Raw genomic sequence first — 7,509 nt, forward strand, 5'->3', positions numbered from 1 at the left:
TTCAATTCGACTTAGACATATTTTTCAGTATGATGTATGATGCCTATTAAAGTCTATTTTACTACTACTACTTTACGGAACTTACGGGAGCTTCACAATAAATTTTGAAAATATAGTAACATACTATCATTAAGGGGATCATCCCGTGTGAAGGCCGTTCTTTCGCTTTTTTTAGAAATTTTTTGTGAAGAACTGGATAAAAATGAAAATACGAATTTTTCACCATAGATTTATTAAGGGGGTCATCCCGTGTATCGGATTCGCGGAATCGATTTTTTTTTTCTGGCATCAATTATATCTAGATATAGTGTAGAATATATGGGCAAAGTGATTTTTTGATGTTCGGAGTCGTTCGGAAATTATAGTGTTAAAAACGTGATAAGTCGCATGCCAGATTTATGTCGATCGCCGTAGTAGAACGCGTATTTATCGGTCCGAATGACCTTCGAATCACTTCGCTAAAAGGACAAAAATTGAAGCCAAAGCTGTACATGTGTTTCTTCAAGAAACTTAAGGTTTATGGACTAGGTATAGCAGATTAATGATCAGTTAAGATTTTATGGCTAAAAATTACATTCTACTTTTTAAATGTGTTTTTCTCGAAACAGCATATTGAAAATCGGCTGCCACCATAGCCCAAAATCTATCTAACCAAATTCCTTGAAATTTTCACGACTTATTCAGAACTTATTTCTACGGTCCGCAAACTAGGATAATTGCGATTCATTCAGTAGTTTTTTTTTATTCAATAAAAAAGCCTCAAAAAAACGCCAAAATTCGCAAAAAAAAGTTTATAATGAGAACATTAAATTAGAGAATGGTCACAGGCGGATAGTCACGGGTCATGCCAAACACGGCGCCAAAAATTTAGTTTTTAATATTTTTGAATAATCCTAGTTTGCGGACTGTAGTTAAGTCTTGACGTTCAAATGCCGTTTAATTTTTTCTTTAAGATGATCATAGCGCCCTCTAGCGTGGTAGCAGAAAAACACCTGTTTTTAGAGATGGGTGTATAAATTGCTCTATAGTTCAATGAAGAACAAGGCTATCGTGTTGGAAAAATTATTACGTATGCTCAAGATATTAATAAATATACGGTGAAAAATTCGTATTCGTATCTTTACCCAGTTCTTCACAAAAAATTTCTAAAAAAGGCGAAAAAAACGGCCTTCACACGGGATGACCCCCTTAATATCTTGAACATGGATAGTAATTTTTCCAACCGGATCGCATAGTCCATTATTGGAATACAGAGCAATTTATACAACCATCTCCAAAAAAGCGATCATCATCAACGGCGCAATAACCGGTATCCGGTCTAGGCCTGCCTTAATAAGGGACTCCAGACATACCGGTTTTGCGCCGAAGTCCACCAATTCGATATTCCTAAAAGCTATCTAGCGTCCTGACCTACGCCATCGCTCCATCTCAGGCAGAATCTGCCTCGTCTTCTTTTTCTACCATAGATATTGCCCTTATAGACTTTCAGGGCTAGATCATCCTCATCCATATGGATTAAATGACCCGCCCACCGTAACCTATTGAGCCGGATTTGGATTTTATCCACAACCTGACGGTTATGGTGTCGCTCATAGATTTCGTCGTTATGGAGGCTACGGAATCGTCCATCCTCATGTAGGGGGCTAAAAATTCTTCGGAGGATTCTTCTCTCGAACGTGGCGAAGAGTTCGCAATTTTTCTTACTAAGAACCCAAGTTTCCGAGGAATACGTGAGGACTGGCAAGATCATTGTCTTGTACAGTAAGAGCTTTAACCCTATGGTGAGACGTTTCGAGCGGAACAGTCTTTGTAAGCTGAAATAGGCTCTGTTGGCTGGCAACAACCGTGCGCGGATTTCATCATCGTAGCTGTTATTGGTTGTGATTTTCGACCTTAAATAGGAGAAATTATCAACGGTCTCAAAGTTGTATTCTCCTATCTTTATTACGTTACGGTCTTGAATGAAGTGCTCTAACACACTTCAAGACCCTGATCCAATATGGATTGTTGCGCCAACGATTATTATTATTATTATTGACCAGTGCGATTTGATGTTGGTTGGTTGGTTAATGTTGGTTGATTGATTAAAGTTAAAACCTATCCTGGCCATTAATCTGCTATACCTGTTCCACAAACCTTAGGTTTCTTCAAGAAACATATGTACAACCTTGGCTTCAATTTCATTGTCCTTTTATCGAAGTTATTCGCACGTCATTCGGACCGATAAATACGAGTTTTATTACGGCGATCGACTTAAATCTGGCTGTGACTTATCACGTATTTAACACTATAATTTCCGAACGACTCCGAATATCAAAAGATTACTTTGCCCATATATTCTACAATATATCTAGATACAATCAATTCCGCGGATCCGACGCACGGGATGACCCCCTTAACTTTGAGTAAATATCGTGACGGGGAATATTTTCAGGCCTAGATACCATGTGCACGGACTACCATACATTTTTTCATATTTTTGGGTTGGGTAGTTTCTGAGAAAAAGTCGTTGAAATAAATGACCTGTTTTTGACCTCCATACTCCTCCCCATTGCAACCAATGTCAAATCTAATATCTGCTCTGAAAATTATTAATCGAGACCCTTCATTTGATACTCCACATGGCTATATTCGGTGAAAAAAAATTGTACACTCCTCTTTTGCATATATGTGGACCCCTTCCTTGAACTCAGCATAGAAGGATGGTAGTCACCGCAAGGGGGATTCGCAATTCCCACATTTCCACCATATTTCACATCGATGGGAATAGCCGCTTCAGGCGAAGTGGGTGTGACAGACAAACATGCACATTTTGACCTCTTACTCTTGCATTTTGCAATTCACGTCGAAACTAAACAGAAGTCAAAGGTTCGTCGGGATCATCTAAACAAATAAAACATGTATTTTCTGGAATGTTTTCAATGACATTATAGCTCTAAATATTGTTTGACTTGCTTTCTTATATCAAAGTTGTATCAAACATTCCCCATATAAGCGCATATAATATGCAGGCAATCAAATTGAAGTGTTCCCATTGGTCTTTATACTGCTCATGCTCACTATGTCTAATCGCATACGCATTTCGTAACTATTTCTACTAGGAAGGCAATACGAACACGTTCACAAGCGGGGTCGGCTCGTCATGATCGGTTGCGCCATTTTATTTGACCAAAGTCCAAAGATATAGTCGTGAGGCCTTCAAATCATGATCCAGTGTGTCAAACCATCGTTGTTTCGGCCGGTCTTTTGGTCGCTTACCATGGACTTCGATGTTCAGACCAATCTTGGCAAGTGAATTCTCCTTCGCGCTAATTACATGACCATATCATCGAAGACGCCTCTCCTGCAATTTTTCCACGATCAGTACAACCCAATATCGACCGCGGATATCCTCATTTGATCAAAATCTTCGTCTCCATTACCTCAAGACGCCGTTCATTGTCCTTTATAGTCGGCCAGTATTCAGAACCGCAAAGGGCGACAGAACGGACGATATTACGATAATTTTTAGATTTGAGACGTTCGTTGTACGTTGATCGCAAAGAACGCCACTTGTGGACCGCCATTTTCTCCCGGTTGCGTTAATGTGTGAAGCAATTTCATAACGTAGCTCTCTATTGGCTGATAACATTGACCCAAGATTTAAATATTTGGGCAGGTCACTGTCATTGACAGTGAAAGTGTCTGTTTGATGGGCTTTTGATACACCTCCACACTTCGAAGTTTACTTTTTGGATCGTGGTAGAGTTATTGAACGCAGCACACGAGTTCTTCTGACCCTAAGAGTATCGTAGAGTATACTAGATGAGTTCGTGTGGCACACAGCCAAACGCTTGCTCCAAATCCAGAAACGCAATGTAAACAGAGCGATACTTCTCACGGTATTTCTTCATGAGTAACCGCATAGCATGTTTTGCGTCAGTACTCCACAATCCTTCACAAATCCGGCTTGATTCACGGTTATTTCAATCATTTCACGAAAATGGTTGTCAAGAATGCGTTCAAAAACCTTCATGATATGAAAAACTAACCGGATCGGACGATAATTTGAACATTCTGCTGGACTAACTTTTTTTTTAAGGTTTTGTGTGAAACAGAACCTTATTAGAACCAAGTCGATGTCTGTCTGTCCGTCTGTCTGTCACAGCCGATTTATTCGGAAACGGCTGAACCGATTGTCACGAAAATTGGAAAGAGTGTGGTCTATTGTTCCCTTCACATGCAGCAAGTGGCGCCATTTTGTGTTAAGGGGGTCATCCCGTGTGTCGGATCTGCGGAGTCGAATTTTTTTTTGGCATCCATTATATCTAGATATAGTGTAGAATATATGGGCAAAGTGATTTTTTGATATTCGGAGTCGTTCGGAAATTACAGTGTTTAACACGTGATAAGTCACATGTCAGATTTATGTCGATCGCCGTAATTAAGCGCGTATTTATCGGTCCGAATGACTTCGCTAAAAAGAGAATAATTGGAGCCAAGGCTGTATATGTGTTTCTTCAAGAAACCTACTTTTTAAATGCGTTTTTCTCGAAACTGAATGTTGAAAATCGGCTACCACCATAGCCGAAAATCTATCCAGCGAAATTCTTTGAAATTTTCACGACTTATTCAGAACATATTTCTACGGTCCGCAAACTAGGATAAATGCGATTCATTCAGTTGTTTTTTTTTTATTCATTAAAGAGCCTTCACGGCAAGACTAAAATTCATAAAAAAAAGTTTAACAAGACACCAAAAATTTAGTTTTTAATGTTTTTTAATAACCCTATAATAGTTTGCGGACTGTAGCTAAATCTGTACGTTAAAATGCCGTTTACTTTTTTTTCTTTAAGATGATCGCAGCGCCCTCTAGCGTAGCAGTAGAAGAACACTTTTTTTTTGGAGATGGGTGTATAAATTGATCTATATTTCAATAACCAACTATGCGATTGGGGTGGAAAAATTACTATGCACGCTCAAGATATTAATAAATTATTTGTATTTGTATCTTTATCCAGTTTTTCACAAAAAAATTCTAAAAGAAGCCAAAAGAAACCGCATTCACACGGGATGACCCCCTTAAACATAAAATCTTAACTGACCATTAATCTGCTATAACTAGCCCATAAATCTTAGCTTTCTTGAAGACAACACAAGTAGAGCCTTAGCTTCAATTCTTATGATTTTAGTGAAGTCTTTCGAACGACATTCGAACCGAAAAATACGCGCCTTATTACGACGATCGGCATAAACCTGGCATGTGACATTTTACCTGTTAAACGCTGTAATTTCCGCACTACTCTGAATATCAAAAAATTACTTTGCCCATATATTTTACACTATATTTAGATAGAATTGATTCCAAAACAAAATTAATTCCTCGGATCCGAACATCGGATGACCCCCTTAATTTATCAGCGGCTGTCAATGAACTCGCTTCGACATTTTGCGCACATTTAATCACTTGCTTAACTAACAAAATCTTAGATACATAGTACTGAGAAACAAAAAAAGATCGAAAGAAGTTTGAATGTTTGTAAGCAAACGTGTCATAACAAGTTTAAACATGATAAATTGTCTTACATATACAGAAAATTCAGTTAAAAAGTCCCAAATATACAGGTAAACGTCGAAAATATTTATAAAGTAAAATCTAATTTAAAAAGGTTCGGAAATTCAATGCAAAAGTGTCGGGGCCTCATTGTAATTATCTGTAACAAAGGTTTCTCACTTATCGAGGGTCCACTTAACCAAATTTCACTGCATATATGTTGTTTGTAAGGAAATAACAAATTATACCAATATAAAATTTCAATGGCCTTTCTTCTCCGCACTCATACATACTATGTATGTATGTTTCAATTTCCCTCTTGTAATGTTAGAATACAGCAAACAATTTTATATTGATGTTACACAGTCGAGATAATCGCCCTTAAATTTATAGATAACTGGAATTCTTAACCATAACAACATAAGCATAGATTATTTGTTTCATGGATCTTTATTTCCTTTTAAATAATTTTGTTCTCTCCGCACCTATATCTATATCATATGTGCTTATATATGAATATACGTTAAAATGCATCCCCAACATTATGCTGGTGAAAAACTGTGCGCGATCAAAATGATATGAACTCCCAGATGCAATTTACAAAAAAAAATGTTAGTGAAAATTTATATCTGGCGTCGAAATGTGCTCACGTCAAAACGAGTGGCCTCGTAACGTTATCCAACCTAAACAAATCGGGAAACCAGAAGCTGGATGCTTTAGGTATGAACCATTTGAGCCCCATTAGAACCTAGCACGCATAACTATATATGGACTATGTGAGAATATCCATTTTCGGGCGATACTGACAATCAGCGTCTTGAATTTGCACAGAAACGACAACTTTCGCCTATTATAACTTTGTTACTAATAGTGCGATTTCCACCAAGCTTGATAGAATCATGCTCTATGCTATGCTTTCGTAATTCTAAGATGAACTTAACAGGGGTTTTGCAGTCAATTAGTAAAAATTATAGTAATATAATATTATTAACTTTATTTGAATTGATATCGGTATGGAAGCTATTTCAGAGCCACCATATAGTGGCAGCCCCTTGATTTTTTACAGATTCTATGGTTAGATAGTTTCTGAGAATGGTTTCGTGAAAGAAATGATCATCACTTTCCAACAAATGTCAAAACTAAGACCGCCTTCGGAAAGTACTAACCGAGATCTTTCATTTGATACCCCACATGACTATATTCGGTGAAAAAAAGGGTACACCCCCTTTTGCATGTATGGGAAATTCTCCATAAATCCGACGTAGAATGATGTAACTCAATGTACGCATGAGCGTTCACAGTTCCCACTTTTCCACCATGTCAATCATTATAACTGTTTCCGCAAAAAGTGCGTGTGACAGACGGTCAGATAGTAAATGGATTTTAATAAGGTTTCGTTTTACACAAAACCTTAAAAAAGGGTTCGCCTAAATGCAGTCAATTGTGGCTTCAAAATCTTTTGCATTTAACCGGAGTGTGCGTTTAGTCGGAACCGGATAAATGCAGTTAATTGTCCTTTATATAATTGCAAAATTGTGAATATTAAAAAAATCGCTTATGAATTAATGAATTTATTTTATTAAACAAGGAAACAACACATAAAATTCACTCGTTTTTTTGTCTTAAAAATGAATAGTAAAAATATTCATAGAAAGGGCAAAGGTAATAACTGAAAATTTAATTTTCGTTTATTAAAAATTCAGTGATGTTTGATTATGTAAAATGTAGTTTAGCTGATGAACTTTTCATTATTATGAAAATATTTGCGGAGTTCAAGAAGTGCCGATAATGCTTCACGATATACAGAAGTTAGTTACTTTCAATTTCTGGAGATTTTTCGTCTTCGTTGTCGCCTTCAACCATTTCGTTGTTGCGTTCCATCACTTTTGCTATAAGTTCCTCTTCATAATGTTCAACATTTGTATCGCACAGAAGGTACTCTCTAGATTCATTTTTCGAAACTAGCAAATCAATCC

The 7,509-nt window shown here is 37.2% G+C and overlaps 1 protein-coding gene across 1 annotated transcript in view; it reads left to right on the plus strand.

Moving 5' to 3' along the window:
- The window catches only part of LOC119661207 (RING-box protein 2), a 233,222-nt gene that overhangs the window by 31,287 nt on the left and 194,426 nt on the right, over nt 1-7,509 (plus strand). The gene's annotated exons all lie outside the window — the stretch shown is intronic.

The sequence above is a fragment of the Hermetia illucens genome, chromosome 1 (assembly GCF_905115235.1).
Source record: "Hermetia illucens chromosome 1, iHerIll2.2.curated.20191125, whole genome shotgun sequence".
NCBI classification, from domain to species: Eukaryota; Metazoa; Arthropoda; class Insecta; order Diptera; family Stratiomyidae; genus Hermetia; species Hermetia illucens.